Source organism: Triticum aestivum, chromosome 2D (assembly GCF_018294505.1).
Source record: "Triticum aestivum cultivar Chinese Spring chromosome 2D, IWGSC CS RefSeq v2.1, whole genome shotgun sequence".
Classification (NCBI taxonomy): domain Eukaryota; kingdom Viridiplantae; phylum Streptophyta; class Magnoliopsida; order Poales; family Poaceae; genus Triticum; species Triticum aestivum.
The window spans coordinates 576388919-576407860 of NC_057799.1; positions in this window are offsets into that span (position 1 = coordinate 576388919).

Here is an 18942-nt window from a genome sequence, read left to right on the forward strand (position 1 = left end):
TTGACACTCTTCCAAAATATTGGTATTATCATTAACTAAAGTCATGACCTCTCCAAACCCACCTTTATCAAAAACTTCATAAGATTGAACATTATCCAAATATGTGGGATATAAAGTTAACACTCTTCCAAACCCACTTTCAGTTTTATTGCAAACATTATTATCAATCTCATATTCATCATGGGGCTTAAATAAAATTTCAGGATTATAAGAAGAATCACCCCAATCATGATCATTGCAACAAGTAGTGCACATAGCAAAACTAGCATCCCCAAGCATAGGGTTTTCTATATCATTAACACAATTGACATTAATATAATTTATAATAAAATCATTGCAATCATGCTTTTTATTCAAGGAGCTATCGTGAATCTCTTCATAAATTTCTTCATCGCAATTGTCAGATTCACGAATTTCAAGCAAAACCTCATAAAGATAATCTAGTGCACTCAAATCACTAGAAATTGGTTCATCATAATTGGATCTCTTAAAAATATTAGCAAGTGGATGAGGATCCATAGATCTTAGGTTCTCTGTTTAGCAATAAATAAACAACTATTCCAACCAAACGAGCCAAGTAAGACATCAAAGCAAACGAAAAGACAAACAGAAGAAGGGCGAATAAAACGGCAAGGGTGATGTGGGGGAGAGGAAAACGAGAGGCAAATGGTAAATAATGTAATGCGAGGGATAAGAGTTTGTGATGGGTACTTGGTATGTCTTGACTTGAGCGTAGACTCCCTGACAACCTCTTGAGCACTGCGTTGGTTTTCCCTTGAAGAGGAAAGGGTGATGCAGCAAAGTAGCGTAAGTATTTCCCTTAGTTTTGAGAACCAAGGTATCAATCCAGTACGAGGCTACACGCAAGTCCCTCGTACCTACACAAACAAGTAAGAACCTTGCAACCAATGCGATAAAGGGGTTGTCAATCCCTTCACGGCCACTTGCAAAGGTGAGTTCTGATAGAGATAATAATAATAAGATAAATATTTTTGGTATTTTTAGGATGTAGATTGGAAAGTAAAGATTGCAAAAGAAAGTAGATCAGAAACTTATATGATGGAAAATAGACCCCGGGGCCATAGGTTTCACTAGTGGCTTCTCTCAAGATAGCATAAGTATTACGGTGGGTGAACAAATTACTGTCGAGCAATTAATAGAAAAGTGCATAATTATGATAATATCTAGGCATGATCATGTATATAGGCATCACGTCCGCGACAAGTAGATCGAAACAATTCTACATCTACTACTATTACTCCACACATCGACCGCTATCCATCATGCATCTAGAGTATTAAGTTCATAAGAACAGAGTAATGCATTAGGCAAGATGACATGATGTAGAGGGATAAACTCAAGCAATATGATATAAACCCCATCCTTTTATCCTCGATGGCAACAATACAACACATGCCTTGCTGCCCCTGCTGTCACTTGGAAAGGACACCGCAAGATTGAACCCAAAGCTAAGCACTTCTCCCATTGGAAGAAAGATCAATCTAGTAGGCCAAACCAAACTGATAATTCGAAGAGACTTGTAAAGATAACCAATCATACATAAAAGAATTCAGACGAGATTCAAATATTGTTCATAGATAATCTTGATCATAAACCCACAATTCTTCGGATCTCAACAAACACACTGCAAAAAGTATTACATCAAATAGATCTCCAAGAAGATCAATGAGAGCTTTGTATTGAGATTCAAAGAGAGAGAAGAAGCCATCTAGCTAATAACTATGGACCCGAAGGTCTGTGGTAAACTACTCACACATCATCGGAGAAGCTATGGTGTTGATGTAGAAGCCCTCCATGATGGATTCCCCCTCCAGCGAAGCACCGGAAAAGGCTCCAAAATGGGATCTCACGTGTACAGAAGGTTGCGGCGGGGGAAATAGGGTTTCGTGGTGCTCCTGGATGTTCTCAGGGTACGTAAGTATACATAGGCAAAAGAAGTCGGTCAGGGGAGCCACGAGGGGCCCACGAGGGTGGGGGGCGCGCCTCCCTGCCTCGTGGCTTCCTCGTTTGTTCCTTGACGTCCACTCCAAGTCTCCTGGATTGCGTTTGTTCCAAAAATAACTCTCCCGAAGGTTTCATTCTGTTTGGACTCCGCTTGATATTCCTTTTCTGTGAAACACTGAAATAGGAAAAAAAAACAGCAATTTGGGCTAGGCCTCCGGTTAATAGGTTAGTCCGAAAAATGATATAAAAGTGTATAGTAAAGCCCATTAAACATCCAAAACAGGTAATATAATAGCATGGAACAATAAAAAATTGTAGATACGGTGCAGACGTATCAGAGGCCTATATATATAACTACCCTAGCAATGATGGAGTCTGATGCAAATATGCATATGAGTACTAATATTAGCTATGAACTGCCTAAGAACTTTCTATGGTTTCAGATCATTTTGGTTGTGGTGTGGGGTGCTGTAATGGCCCTGATATGTAATGCTCTAAGATGATGTTACGTTTAATGCCCTGATGCTAAGTTAAGAACCTTATTATCCAAGCATGATGAAGTTTCTATCTGTCATTTTTATCCTAAGTGGTTGCATCCCCTACCTGCAATATGGTCCTGGGTGTTAGTTCTAACATTACATAGATTGCACACACTTGGTAACACTGAACAAAGGTAGGTAGTTCACAAAGGAGGCACCGTAGGTAGCATTACATAGATAGCACATTACTGTCTCAGAATAACTGAAACTTGCTAACACTGAAGATAAGTGACACTGGGAATAACTGATGAAACTGAATCTGAAACTTACAGTTTCAGATTCACTTAGGTGTCTCTCCTGCTAAGCGTCCTGATCGTCATACCTATCGGTATCAAAACTGGCAGATCTCGGATAGAGGGTCCCGAACTGTGCGTCTAAGGCTAATGGTAACAGGAGGCGGGGGACACAATGTTTACCCAGTTTTGGGCCGTCTCTATGGAGGTAATACCCTACTTCCTACTTGATTGATCTTGATGAATATGAGTATTACAAGAGTTGATCTACCACGAGATCGTAATGGCTAAACCCTAGAAGTCTAGCCTACGAGATTATGATTGTTGTCCTACGGACTAAACCCTCCGGCTTATATAGACACCGGACGAGGCTAGGGTTACACAAAGTCGGTTACAGAGAAGGGAAATTACATATCTGAATCGCCAAGCTTGCCTTCCACGCCAAGGAGAGTCCCATCCGGACACGGGTCGAAGTCTTCTATCTTGTATCTTCATAGCCCAACAGTCCGGCCAAAGTATATAGTCTGGCTGTCCGAGGACCCCTTAGTCCAGGACTCCCTCAGTAGCCCCTGAACCAGGCTTCAATGATGATGAGTCCAGCGCGCAGATTGTCTTCGGCATTGCAAGGCGGGTTCCTTCTCCGAATACTTCAAAGTAGATTTCGAACACAAGAATCGTGTCTGGCTCTGCAAAACAAGTTCCACACACAACCGTAGAGAGTATAACATTTCATGAGTCCAATCCGCAGACAACTTTTCGTAGCGTGACATCACGCCACAGCCCGGTCATTATTCGAACCTTTTTTAGCCCGCCCCTCCATATTTCGAGGTGCGGTTTCATTGCCACGTCTTGCCAAAGCAGAGATCGTGTCCCCTTATCACAGGATTCTCATCAATGCGGGCATGGGTAACCCAACCGTGTCATCTGCACGGCGCTTGGGGAAATAGGCGAGTTTTAAGGTGAGTGGGGAGGCGCATGACTTTTACTATCTTTATAAAGGGATAAGGATTCATCCTCGTTCACCCACGCCTTCTCCTTCCTCTGCCCATCCATTCTCGAGCTCCAGCGCCGAAGCTTTCGCTCTCTCCACCCAAAAAAGCACTCCAACCATGTCCGGATCCGGAGCAGGAGGCCAGTGGATGGCCTCCTCCATCAAGGAGGACATCAAGGAGCTCCAAGAGGCCGGGTACCTAGCCAAGGAAATCGTCCATCGACTTCCGGCCAAGGGACAGATCGTCCCCACCCCAGAGCACCAGGACATGGTAGTGTTTCTCACACACTTTGTCCGCGGGCTGGGATTCCCCCTCAACCCGTTCGTCCGCGGACTGATGTATTACTACGGGCTGGACTTCCATGATCTGGCCCCCAATTCCATCCTCAACATCTCGACATTTATTGTTGTGTGTGAGGCCTTCCTCCGCATCCCACCTCACTACGGCCTATGGCTGAAGACCTTCAATGTGAAGCCGAAGGTGGTGAGCAGCCAACAAGCAGAGTGCGGAGGCGCCATGGTGGGCAAGATGCCCAATGTCACCTGGCCCAAAGGCTCCTTTGTGGACACTATAAAGGGGTGGCAATCGGGTTGGTTCTACATCACCGAGCCGCGCGGCACCAAGTGGGCGGCGGCCCCCGCATTCCGATCCGGAGCCCCGATGCGGCTCACCTCCTGACAAGAGAATGGCCTGGCCTGGGGATCTTCGGATGAGCTGGCAGGGCTCCAGACGTGCATCCAGAACATGATAAGCAAGAGAATCAAGCTCGTTAACGTGATCCAGCTGATGCTCGTTTGCCGGATCCTTCCGTGCCAACGCCCGACTCGCTATATGTGGGAGTTCGATCCGGCCAAGCACCAGACGCTACTAGAGCTCTTCGGCACGACGCACGAAGACATCTGGAAGGTGCTTTTCAAGGCCAGCGAGACACCACCGCCCACGACCGAGGATCGGGGGCTCAGCTCAACTCGCAAAGCTAATCCGGTAAGTTCATTCATGTTTTCAAGGTGTACCCCTTACTGGCATATTCGAGGAAGGCATCTAAGTGTCCCTATCAATTATTTTAGGCCTGGATAGAGATAGCGGAGCAGATTAACAGTCCGGCTCCGCTGCCCGAAGGCCCAGAAACCCCGCTTCTGACGAAGATGCTGTTTCCGGCACCTTATGAGGTGCCGGAGAAGAAGGCCAAGGGGACCAGAGGTGGTCTTCGCCGCAAGGGCACTTCAGACGCGACGTCCGAAGATGCCGAAGATCACTCCTCCGTCGCCGAAGACGACGAGGAAGAGGAGGAGGAAGAATAAATCCATCCCCCCTGTAGGGGGAGAAAGAAGAGGACGGCCTCCACGCACCTGCAGGCCAAGGCGTCCAAGAAGGGGAAAGCATCCCTTCCGGACAGCTCCGCAGCAGCTACCGACAGCAGCTCAGAGTGGGAGCCCAGGGACAAGCCCCTGGCCAAATCGTAATTATCCGGACACATTTATGTATCCGGCCTCTTTACCTCATCGTTTTAACATGTTGAATCATGTATTTGTAGTCCGGCTTGGTCCAACCCCGGACAGTCCTTATCTTCGGAGGACTCGCTGGATCCGGCCGCGATGGACAGCGGGACCCTTCCCGCAGCCTCCTCTTCCAAGGATGTGGATGGCGCCGAGGCGCCGTCCCGAAGGATCCCAGGCCCGGGAGAGAATCCGGAGGCCATCAGGGAGGCGCCGGAGGGTGAGGCCTCAGGTGCCGGACAGATGTGTGACACCCAAAATTTCATTTGGATTTTTCAAAATTTTACTTGACTTGAGGGAGGTGATTTAAATTTTTTTTCAAAAGAACCCTCCCTTTCAAAATATTTTTCTTTATGGCAAGAGTTTTATTTGGATTCACCCAAGACTTGTCTTTGGTCTTGGAGGTTCTTGCTTTTTATTTGTGAACTCAAGCCAAAAATGCTTTTCACTTGGGAAAAATGTCTTTTGAAAATTTCTTTGAAAATGCTCTATAGCTTTTGGAGTGATCCTTTACAACTTTCAACAAATCTCCCTTTCCATGACCTATGTACAAATCCTCTTCCATAAACCTTTCCTTATCTTTGGATCATGATTTACTTCAAATCCAGCAAGTTGGACCTCTCCATATTTTTATTTTCCACTTATTTCTTATCAAAACAATTTCTACCTTATATCTTGATCATTGGAGGTTTACAAAGGAACTACTCTTTCTGCTTTGATTTTTGCCCCCAAACCTTTTTCCCTTCCTAGTCCCTTGAACCCTCAACCAAAATCCATGAAGATCCACTGGTCTCCAGTTCAAATTTTTCAAACTATACTTGCTGCAAGTTTGGACCAGATTTGCCAAATTTGATGAAATTCATTCAAATTCTTCTCCAAAAATTCTGAGTAAAACCAGGCAGCCTCTGGGTGCATTGAGTGGTCACCTCACCAAGCCCCAGCTCCAGGAAAAAATTTCATCATACCTAATCATTTCATCGAACACCTTCAGAGCACTGTCAATATCAGGTTCAGTCAAATTCAGTTAAAAGTGGCTGTATCACTGTCGTTTTCTTCAGTGTCTGTTGTCGATCTCGCCAGTGCCCGGCGTCGCTGTGTTTCCTGTCCCCTCCCCCTTGTCCTCTGCACCGCATGAGCGCCTGGATGCTTGCGGGCGTCGGCGACGAGCTGGAGGAGGTGCGCCGCCCCGTGACCGACGCCAGCGGCGGCTTTGCGGCCGTCAGAGAGAGGCGCAGCGTGGTCTTCCACTCCCCAGTGCGCGCTGCCACCCTCGTCGTGAACCGCTGGGCGCGGAGCGCGCTCTCTGCCGCCGTCGTGCCCGTGCGGCCACCCCACCGTGGACCGGCGCCGTTACGCCAAGACCGACCAGGATTAGCGGGGGAACGGCACCAGTACACCTCACTGATGCTGCCTGGCCACCTAAACTCCTTGCCAAGCCGCTGCCTCGCCGTAATTACTCGCCGGAGCAACCCCGTTCACGGCCACCCCCTCGAGCCGCCTATAAATAGAGGCCCCGAGCTCCGGCTAGTACCCACACCACCTCTACACTCCACCAATAACCTGCCTAGCCACTGGGAGAGCCCCGAGGAAGTCTCCTTCCTCAACTCCGGCCGCCGCGACCCGCCACGGGATCCAGCGCGATTCACTCCCGTGCGTGCACCTCTACCTCCCATCTCTTGCCAGAAGCTCTCTAGTGCATCCCTCCTTCTGACCCGCGCTGCAATTCGAAGTTTGCAGCACACCACCGGAGTTCCCCACCATCGCCCGAGCCGCCGTCCGCCGGAGAAAGTGTCGCCGTCGACGTGGTGCTCCCCGACGCCCAAGTCCACCACCCACCGACGCGGAAGGACACGCTGATACTCTTGGTACACTCCGATCTCCCTGACTCGCCGTGGTTCGACGCCGGCGACCACCGCAGCCATCGGGCGCCGGCGAGGTCTTTCAAACCTGACATGTGGACCCCCCACGTCAGCCTCTCTTTCTTTTCCCGCGAACCGTTTTCTGTTGGCGCCTTCGGGCAGAGTACGTTTTCTCTGTGGGCTTGCGCGTTTCTATTCGAACCGTTTTCTGTTTTCTCAGTTAAACCCCTGGAACTTTTCTGTTTCATTATTGATGAGTCCCTGGACAGAAACCCTTATAACTTTTTAATAAAAAGTGATTTTTGAGTGATTCTTTTTCTGGCAGTCTTAAAATTTTGTCTAGTTTTTTATGGGATTTATTTTAAAAAATTTGGGAAAACTTTTATGCACGCGTTGGTTTTCACGTTAGTATGCTTTTTCGCTATACCGTAGGTTCCGGAAGAGGTGACGGAGCCGCGAACTTCGCCGAGCTAGACTCCGACTTCTCCGAACCAGGCAAGCATGTTTGAACCTTTGATATGATAGGTGTTTGCATGATTGTGCGAAAGGTTGTGCATGGCATACGAGTATCGGTGAGCACCTCGTTGCATGTGAGGCAACTACCCGTGTGTTCCAAAGTTACGGTGATCTCTGATGAGAGATGGCCTAGTCATGTGGTGACATGAAGGGCAGTAAGGTGGTACTATTGTAGCATGCCAGCCTTACGTCATCCGTTAAATTCCGACGTTAACGTGGACGGAGTCACGTTATCGTTCTTCCCCCTTCCGTGCTACCACATGTTTTCTGCCAGAATGCGGTTTAGTAAGTTGGTAACCTCTTTCCGTGTACACACCAAACAGAGGGGCCGGGATGATGGTTCCATGGCCCTGGATTAAAGCCAGTCATCCGGTCAGGGGGCATGGGTGTTTCCGGTTGGGACCGAGAGGGGGGCACCCCTTAGAGCGCGCGTATAGAAATTTTGATCCCATGCTACGCGAGGTTGTAGCCTCCCCGTCTCAAGGTTTTTCTTGAACGTTGCCGAGGGTGACACCTAGCTTCGGAATGTTGAATGGGTGTGTACTGGTTAGACGTGTTTCTTCCAAAACACCGTAGACGGAACTAGTCCCCGTGACTACTGAAATCCGTTGGCTGTGGTTAAAGTACAAACTCTGCAGAGTCAAATCCTTTCGAGTCATCATATCCATGGTCAAGTATCGTGATCAGTGTATCCATATCTATGTCAAGTCCTCGTGGTTTTTTCTTCCTTCCGGTAAGTGAGCCTGAGTAGTAGACTTGGCCGAACGTTACTCCTGTGGATGGACTAACCCTTTTGTTTATCTCATGCCTGATTATTCTCTGGATATGATTTAAATTCTTGAGCTAATAAGATGTTAAGTTATGAAGCCCTTTATGCGATGTCGCTCAGACGTCCGACTGTGGCATGTTTGTCTTTTATTTCCAATATAAGCCCTTTATGTGATGTCGCTCAGACGTCCGACTGTGGCATATTGATTATTTACTTTTGATATAAGCCCTTTATGTGATGTCGCTCAGACGTCCGACTGTGGCATGCACTATCTTTTATTTCCTTTTATAAGCCCTTTATGTGGTGTCGCCCTGACGCCCGACTGCGCCATTATTATTCTTGCAGTTTCCTCTCGAGGAGTCATTCAGACCCTCGTTTGGCACCCAGTATTTATTTTGGGATTTCGGGAGGACTACCGCCCGACTTCTCTGTTATTTTCCCATGCATTATTATCTCTATGTCTGAGCGCACTTGTTAATCTGTTCATATGCTTCATGTCTACATTTGTTATATCTTATGTCCGAACTGTCTTGCGAGTACTTTCATAGTACTCACCTGGCTTGTTGATTTGGCCAGATGTTGACGAAGGCGATCTCTTGGATGAAGAGTTTGATAGTGCGTCCGACGCCCAGAGGAGTCCCAGTCAGTCCTGTGCGATCCCGGATATTGGTCACTTGTATTATATACACTTCCGCCACCCGCAATAAGTCTCCTCGAGCCTCACTCCGACGCTCGAAGAGCTGTAGTTTTCAGGAGTCATATCACCCACTTCGCTGTGATATTTCCACCACCGTTGTTATCATGAGTTAGTAGTTATGCCACCCTATCCGCCGTTATGTTTTATCGGCGTTCATGTAGTAAATTGTTGAGCAGTCTCTGCCCAACCTTGTATTATATTCAGTACTCCTGGTATTTTTTCTTCTGTGACCAAGATATTGTCTACCAGTGAGAAGGAATTCTTCTTTACTGGTCCGTAAAAGGGATTGGTCTCTCAATAAATTTTTTATTGAAAAACCGGTCGTGACAAGCTTGGTATCAGAGCCAGGCTGACTGTAGGAAGCCACTAGGTGCGATCGCTAATCGGTTATTAGCGTCTTTTGTGCTTTTTCGGCATTTTGCAATTGTAGCTATTTTCTGTTGGTCATCATAAATTTATGACTTGACTACTCAGAATTTTTGCCTACTTTTGTAGATGGCTGGCAGCAACTGCGAGACTCGAGTGTTCACGAACATGCCCGAGGGGTTTGTCAAACTCCTCGTCTTCATCACCAAGCTCGCGATCGGGCCAGCGACTCGCCCGGAGTTCACGCTTTACCAGCACAAGCTCAGTGACGACGTGTCTATGCACCAAGCTGTGGTGCAATTCAAGGGAGGACGTTCTGCAACTCGCCACTTCCGTTTTGTGGGAAGGGCCATGCCTACGGAGAGGCATGCCATGCAGATGGCGGCCCGTGAGGCGATAGCTCGTCTTGGGGACATCCTTCCTATGATGAAGACTCGTCGCTACCGCTACCTCCCATGCCATGTGCCGTATACCTGTCACTATGCATTTGCCTGCCATCGGGGAGAGCGAGATGAAGCCATCGAGATGGTTGTGGAGTATCTCAAGGCTCTGGAGGAGTCTTTCGACAACCTCGTGGACGATCTTGTGGCTGCCCGCATGGACTTAGTCCGGGGCGGTCCTGCCAGCAGGAAGGAGCTTCTCCTCACAGCACCGCCTCTGACATTCGTCTCGTCTTCAGTCTCTTATGCACCGGCCGTTTTGGCCACTGCTCGCCGTCTGCCTACCACTGAGGAGTTCGACCGAGTCATCGCTCCTACTCCAGTCAGAGCTGCACCGCCTGCCACACCCGCACTACCGCCTGTCGCCCCCGCACCATCACCGCAGCGCAGTGTTACGCGCCAGGAGCCAGCTAGAGAGGAGGTGGAGGTTGAATCTCCTGCACCGCTGAGTCTTGCCCTCGGCAAGGGGAAGGACATCGTCACCATCTCCGACTGAGAGCGCCGAGTAGCCGCGCGCTATGTCTGCTTGTATGATGTGTTTTATCTGTACGCTAGTTTGTATTAGTGTGTTCGCTGCATTCCGGAGGAGTATGCTAGTCTAAATAACATGTCAGGATTGTGTACGCGCATCCTGAGTGATGTATCGTGTGTTTGCTTTTCGCGTGTAAGATATATGCTAAGCAGTTCTTCTCCGTGCAAAATCGTTTATGTTTTCTTAAAAACCTTGAGGTCTTTTAAATTGTTGCCCTTGCAAGTTTTTCCTTGTGCCACACAGTTCTTCTCATGGGTTTTGCAAAATAATACCCCAGACTGGAAAAATGTCTCGTCCGTGGACTCGCTCCATGCCCAATCAGCCAGAAGAAGTTTATGGGACACAGACTAGCAACAACTTCACTCAGGGACAGTCCAGTCAACAAGACAGCGAAGCAGCCTTGTCTCAAGTATGCCGTCTCTTCGAACAAAGCCAGCAACAGCACCAAGAGATGATGAATCACGTCATCAATATGGGAAACCACTGTGAACCCTATCAACCACATTCCAAGTTATCTGAGTTACAGAAGACTCGCCCTTCAACTTTTGCTCACACTGATAGGCCGCTGGAAGCCGATGACTGGCTTCATGATATCGAGAGGAAGCTGATTATTGCTCAGTGCTCAGATAATGAGAAGGTGCTTTATGCACCACACTACCTTACTGGAGCAGCTGCAGCATGGTGGGAGAACTTCTTACACATGCATCCCAGTGAACACAACATCACCTGGGAAGAATTCAAGGAAGGCTTTCGTGGGGCACACATCCCCAGGAGCATCATAAAAATCAAGAAGAGAGAATTTGACGACCTCAAGCAAAGAGGCATGTCAGTGACAGAATACAACGGTCAGTTTACCCAGCTATCTCGTTATGCCTACGACGAGCACATGACAGAGAACAAGAAGATGGAAAAATTCCTGGACGGCCTGGCACCGGCACTAAAATGCCAACTGGTTGTACACACTTTCCCAGATTTTAAAACTCTGGTTGACAAGGCCATTACCTTGGAGAATGAGCGCCGTAGTCTGGAAGATCTCCGTAAGTGAAAGAGGGACAAGACGACTCTTGCTCGCAACAACCGAAGCAAGACTGAGGTTCCAAGGACAGAAGCAAGGAAATCCACGACTACTGATCTAAGGCCCGTCAGACAGTTTCAAGCCAGGGACAAGGAGTTCACGTACCGTCCAGGGGTCACCTGCTATGCTTGTGGTGAAGAAGGGCACTATGCTAAACAGTGCCCAAAGCCGAGGAACTCGGCCCCCAAGCCAAACAATGGTGGGAATAATCCAGCCCCCAAGCGCAACAATTTCAATCCCAACAACAACCACAGGAAGGGTCACCTGAACCATGTGACCAGGGAAGAAGCGCAGAATGCCCCAGACATCGTGCTCGGTACATTCCCTGTCAACACAGTACCTGCCACGGTTTTGTTTGATTCTGGAGCTTCCCATTCGTTCGTTTCGAAGATTTTTGTTTTACAACATGGTTTTCCGATACTTCCCTTGGAAAAATCTATGATCATCAAGTCCCCCGGAAATAAGCAAATCGCTCAGAGTTACTGCCAAGAAGTAATCATTGAGTTCGAAGGACTACAGTTCCAAGCAAATCTCATCATATTGGAAAATAAAGGACTGGATGTCATTTTAGGGATGGACTGGTTAACCACCAACAAAGGATTCATTGACTGTTTCAATCGGACCGTGATTCTCACTCACCATCACGGCAAGACTATAAAGGTTACAACTCAAGAAAGGCCACTGTCACGGCAACCAAAACTGAACAAAGTGGACATTTCATAACTGAGAAAAGTTCCAGTGGTATGCGAGTTTCCTGGCGTATTTCCTGAAGAACTGCCAGGCATTCCACCAGACCGAGAGATAGAATTCAGCATCGAACTAGCACCTGGCACCGCTCCCATCTATAAGAAACCTTATAGAATGGCACCCTCAGAATTGGTGGAGTTGAAGAAGCAGATAAAGGAATTATTGGACAAAGGATTTATTCGAGCCAGCTCCTCACCATGGGGTTCGCCAGTGTTGTTCGCCAAGAAAAAGGATGGGACACTGAGACTGTGTATAGACTATCGAGCTCTCAATATGGTCACCATCAAAAACAAATATCCGATGCCAAGGATAAATGATTTGTTTGACCAGCTCGCACAAGTCAAGGTGTTCTCAAAAATTGATTTGAGATCGGGATATCATCAATTGAAAGTACGGACAGAAGATATCCGTAAAACAGCATTCACCTCCAGATACGGATTATATGAATTCACAGTGATGCCTTTTGGTCTAACAAACGCCCCCGCATATTTCGTCCACCTCATGAACAAAGTGTTCATGAAATTCATGGACAAATTTGTTGTGGTGTTCATCGACGATATTCTGGTATATTCAAGGACTCCAGAAGAGCATGCTGAGCATCTCAGAATTGTTTTGGGAGAATTAAGGAAACATCAGTTGTACGCCAAATTTAGCAAGTGTGAATTTTGGCTAAGGCAGGTTGGTTTCCTAGGCCATATATTGAACCAAGAAGGCGTGGCCGTAGACCCAGAAAAAGTCAAAGCCATACTTGACTGGAAGCCACCCGCCAACGTTACCGATGTGCGGAGTTTCCTGGGAATGGCCGGATATTACAGAAGATTTATTGAAGGATTCTCCACTGTGGCAAAACCAATAACACAGTTGCTCAAGAAAGACAAGAAATTTGTATGGACGGAAGCATGCGAGAGAAGCTTCCAAGAACTTAAGAAGAAGCTAACAACCGCACCGGTATTAACCGTGCCAGACATACACAAGAGTTTTGAAGTATATTGTGACGCGTCCCGAAAAGGCCTCGGATGTGTACTAATGCAGGATGGCAAAGTTGTCGCGTATGCCTCCAGGCAGCTGCAAAAACATGAGGAAAATTACCCAACACATGACTTAGAGCTAGCAGCAGTCATACTTGCACTCAAGGAGTGGAGGCACTTTCTGTTGGGAAATCGTTGTGAAATATATACGGACCATAAGAGCCTCAAATATATTTTCACACAGCCAGAGCTAAATTTACGCCAACGACGCTGGTTGGAATTGGTCAAAGACTATGATGTCGGCATTCACTACCATCCAGGGAAAGCAAATGTAGTGGCTGATGCCCTTAGTCGAAACCCCAGCCCGGACAACGATGGTCCGCCAAACTTGAGGCCTGAGTTTCAACAAGAGTTCGCTAGGCTCAACATGGCGTTAGTCTCTGAGGGCACCGTATCAAATCTGGAAATACAACCCACCCTAGTGGAACAAATTAAGAAGGCTCAACAGGGACATCCCAGCATCGAAGGTATAAAGAAGAAAATGAACCTTGGTAAGGCTTGAGAGTTCGTCACAGACAGTGAAGGAATATTATGGTACGGAGACAGACTTTGCGTACCTAACATTGAGGAACTCAAGCAACAAATCCTAACCGAAGGCCACACCGCTCCATACTCGATCCATCCTGGAGGAACCAAAATGTACAAAGACATTCAGGAAAGATTTTGGTGGCACGGTATGAAAAGGGATATAGCCGCATTTATTGCTTGTTGCGATTCATGCCAGCGCATCAAGGCCGAGCATCAAAAGCCAGCAGGGCTACTCTAGCCAAACAGGATACCGGAGTGGAAATGGGATGAAATAGGAATTGACTTCATCGTCAGACTACCACGATCACAATGCGGAAATGACGCCATATGGGTCATCACAGACCGACTAACCAAGGTTGCTCATTTCATTCCCGTGAAGACTACCTACTCCACACAGAGACTGGCCAAACTTTATCTCTCCCGTATAGTTTGTTTGCATGGAGTCCCAAAGACTATAATATCCGACCGAGGCACCCAATTTGTCTCCAAATTTTGGGATCACCTGCAACAAGCTCTGGGCACGTAGCTACCTTTCAGTACAGCGTACCACCCTCAGACTGATGGACAAACGGAACGTGTGAACCAAATCCTAGAGGATATGCTGAGAGCCTGTGTGCTCACCTATGGATCCAGTTGGGAGGAAAGTTTACCATATGCCGAGTTTGCTTACAACAACAGTTACCAGGCCAGCTTGCCAATGGCACCCTTTGAAGCATTGTACGGACGGAGGTGTCGTACCCCACTGAATTGGTCAGAAACAGGTGACAGCCGTATCTTCGGCCCAGACATGCTTAAAGAGGCCGAGGAGAAAGTTAAGCAGATCAGGGACAGACTCAAGACAGCGCAGAGCCGACAAAAGAGCTACTACGATCAAAAACATCGTGAGGTCAGCTTTGAACCAGGTGATTCCGTATACCTACGAGTGTCTCCTATGCGGGGCCTACAACGGTTCAAAATTAAGGGGAAGCTAGCCCCGAGATTTATCGGACCATTCTGTATAGGGGCACGAAGAGGCACAGTGGCCTACAAACTAGACTTACCCAAGGAGTTGTCAGACGTCCATGACGTATTCCACGTCTCACAATTGAGAAAATGTGTAAGTAACCCGGAGAAGCATGTATCTCCTGAAAACATTGATATACAACCAGATCTCACCTACAGAGAGCGGCCAGTAAAGATACTGGAAGTGTCTGAACGGAGGACCCGTCAGAAAACGACCAAATTTTTCAGAGTTCAGTGGAGCAACCACACTGAGGATGAAGCTACATGGGAAAGGGAAGATGTTCTTCAGGCAGAATATCCATATCTATTCGAGGATCAGCTGAAATCTCGAGGACAAGATTTTTCCAAAGGGGGTAGGTGTTGTGACACCCAAAATTTCATTTGGATTTTTCAAAAAATTTACTTGACTTGAGGGAGGTGATTTAATTTTTTTTTCAAAAGAACCCTCCCTTTCAAAATATTTTTCTTTATGGCAAGAGTTTTATTTGGATTCACCCAAGACTTGTTTTTGGTCTTGGAGGTTCTTGCTTTTTATTTTTGAACTCAAGCCAAAAATGCTTTTCACTTGGGAAAAATGTCTTTTGAAAATTTCTTTGAAAATGCTCTATAGCTTTTGGAGTGATCCTTTACAACTTTCAACAAATCTCCCTTGCCATGACCTATGTACAAATCCTCTTCCATAAACCTTTCCTTATCTTTGGATCATGATTTACTTCAAATCCAGCAAGTTGGACCTCTCCATATTTTTATTTTCCACTTATTTCTTATCAAAACAATTTCTACCTTATATCTTGATCATTGGAGGTTTACAAAGGAACTACACTTTCTGCTTTGATTTTTGCCCCCAAACCTTTTTCCCTTCCTAGTCCCTTGAACCCTCAACCAAAATCCATGAAGATCCACTGGTCTCCAGTTCAAATTTTTCGAACTATACTTGCTGCAAGTTTGGACCAGATTTGCCAAATTTGATGAAATTCATTCAAATTCTTCTCCAAAAATTCTAAGTAAAATCAGGCAGCCTCTGGGTGCATTGAGTGGTCACCTCACCAAGCCCCAGCTCCAGGAAAAATTTTCTTCATACCTAATCATTTCATCGAACACCTTCAGAGCACTGTCAATATCAGGTTCAGTCAAATTCAGTTAACAGTGGTTGTATCACTATCGTTTTCTTCAGTGTCTGTTGTCGATCTCGCCAGTGCCCGGCGTCGCCGTGTTTCCTGTCCCCTCCCCCTTGTCCTCTGCACCGCACGAGCGCCTGGATGCTTGCGGGCGTCGGCGACGAGCTGGAGGAGGTGCGCCGCCCCGTGACCGACGCCAGCGGCTGCTTTGCGGCCGTCAGAGAGAGGCGCAGCGCAGACGGCGCCACCCAGCGCCGCCCAAGCCACCGGAGAGCGCCGCGTGGTCTTCCACTCCCCAGTGCACGCTGCCACCCTCGTCGTGAACCGCTGGGCGCGGAGCGCGCTCTCTGCCGCCGTCGTGCCCGTGCGGCCACCCCACCGTGGACCGGCGTCGTTACGCCAAGACCGACCAGGATTAGCGGGGGAACGGCACCAGTACACCTCACTGATGCTGCCTGGCCACCTAAACTCCTTGCCAAGCCGCTGCCTCGCCGTAATTACTCGTCGGAGCAACCCCGTTCACGGCCACCCCCTCGAGCTGCCTATAAATAGAGGACCCGAGCTCCGGCTAGTACCCACACCACCTCTACACTCCACCAAGAACCTGCCTAGCCACTGGGAGAGCCCCGAGGAAGTCTCCTTCCTCAACTCCGGCCGCCGCGACCCGCCACGGGATCTAGCGCGATTCACTCCCGTGCGTGCACCTCTACCTCCCATCTCTTGCCAGAAGCTCTCTAGTGCATCCCTCCTTCTGACCCGCGCTGCAATTCGAAGTTTGCAGCACACCACCGGAGTTCCCCACCATCGCCCGAGCCGCCGTCCGCCGGAGAAAGTGTCGCCGTCGACGTGGTGCTCCCCGACGCCCAAGTCCACCACCCACCGACGCGGAAGGACACGCTGATACTCTTGGTACACTCCGATCTCCCTGACTCGCCGTGGTTCGACGCCGGCGACCACCGCAGCCATCGGGCGCCGGCGAGGTCTTTCAAACCTGACATGTGGACCCCCCACGTCAGCCTCTCTTTCTTTTCCCGCGAACCGTTTTCTGTTGGCGCCTTCGGGCAGAGTACGTTTTCTCTGTGGGCTTGCGCGTTTCTATTCGAACCGTTTTCTGTTTTCTCAGTTAAACCCCTGGAACTTTTCTGTTTCATTATTGATGAGTCCCTGGACAGAAACCCTTATAACTTTTTAATAAAAAGTGATTTTTGAGTGATTCTTTTTCTGGCAGTCTTAAAATTTTGTCTAGTTTTTTATGGGATTTATTTTAAAAAATTTGGGAAAACTTTTATGCACGCGTTGGTTTTCACGTTAGTATGCTTTTTCGCTATACCGTAGGTTCCGGAAGAGGTGACGGAGCCGCGAACTTCGCCGAGCTAGACTCCGACTTCTCCGAACCAGGCAAGCATGTTTGAACCTTTGATATGATAGGTGTTTGCATGATTGTGCGAAAGGTTGTGCATGGCATACGAGTATCGGTGAGCACCTCGTTGCATGTGAGGCAACTACCCGTGTGTTCCAAAGTTACGGTGATCTCTGATGAGAGATGGCCTAGTCATGTGGTGACATGAAGGGCAGTAAGGTGGTACTATTGTAGCATGCCAGCCTTACGTCATCCGTTAAATTCCGACGTTAACGTGGACGGAGTCACGTTATCGTTCTTCCCCCTTCCGTGCTACCACATGTTTTCTGCCAGAATGCGGTTTAGTAAGTTGGTAACCTCTTTCCGTGTACACACCAAACAGAGGGGCTGGGATGATGGTTCCATGGCCCTGGATTAAAGCCAGTCATCCGGTCAGGGGGCATGGGTGTTTCCGGTTGGGACCGAGAGGGGGGCACCCCTTAGAGCGCGCGTATAGAAATTTTGATCCCATGCTACGCGAGGTTGTAGCCTCCCCGTCTCAAGGTTTTTCTTGAACGTTGCCGAGGGTGACACCTAGCTTCGGAATGTTGAATGGGTGTGTACTGGTTAGACGTGTTTCTTCCAAAACACCGTAGACGGAACTAGTCCCCGTGACTACTGAAATCCGTTGGCTGTGGTTAAAGTACAAACTCTGCAGAGTCAAATCCTTTCGAGTCATCATATCCATGGTCAAGTATCGTGATCAGTGTATCCATATCTATGTCAAGTCCTCGTGGTTTTTTCTTCCTTCCGGTAAGTGAGCCTGAGTAGTAGACTTGGCCGAACGTTACTCCTGTGGATGGACTAACCCTTTTGTTTATCTCATGCCTGATTATTCTCTGGATATGATTTAAATTCTTGAGCTAATAAGATGTTAAGTTATGAAGCCCTTTATGCGATGTCGCTCAGACGTCCGACTGTGGCATGTTTGTCTTTTATTTCCAATATAAGCCCTTTATGTGATGTCGCTCAGACGTCCGACTGTGGCATATTGATTATTTACTTTTTATATAAGCCCTTTATGTGATGTCGCTCAGATGTCCGACTGTGGCATGCACTATCTTTTATTTCCTTTTATAAGTCCCTTATGTGGTGTCGCCCTGACGCCCGACTGCGCCATTATTATTCTTGCAGTTTCCTCTCGAGGAGTCATTCAGACCCTCGTTTGGCACCCAGTATTTATTTTGGGATTTCGGGAGGACTACCGCCCGACTTCTCTGTTATTTTCCCATGCATTATTATCTCTATGTTTGAGCGCACTTGTTAATCTGTTCATATGCTTCATGTCTACATTTGTTATATCTTATGTCCGAACTGTCTTGCGAGTACTTTCATAGTACTCACCTGGCTTGTTGATTTGGCCAGTAGTTGACGAAGGCGATCTCTTGGATGAAGAGTTTGATAGTGCGTCCGACGCCTAGAGGAGTCCCGGTCAGTCCTGTGCGATCCCGGATATTGGTCACTTGTATTATATACGCTTCTGCCACCCGCAATAAGTCTCCTCGAGCCTCACTCCGACGCTCGAAGAGCTGTAGTTTTCAGGAGTCATATCACCCACTTCGCGGTGGTATTTCCACCACCGTTGTTATCGTGAGTTAGTAGTTATGCCACCCTATCCGCCGTTATGTTTTATCGGCGTTC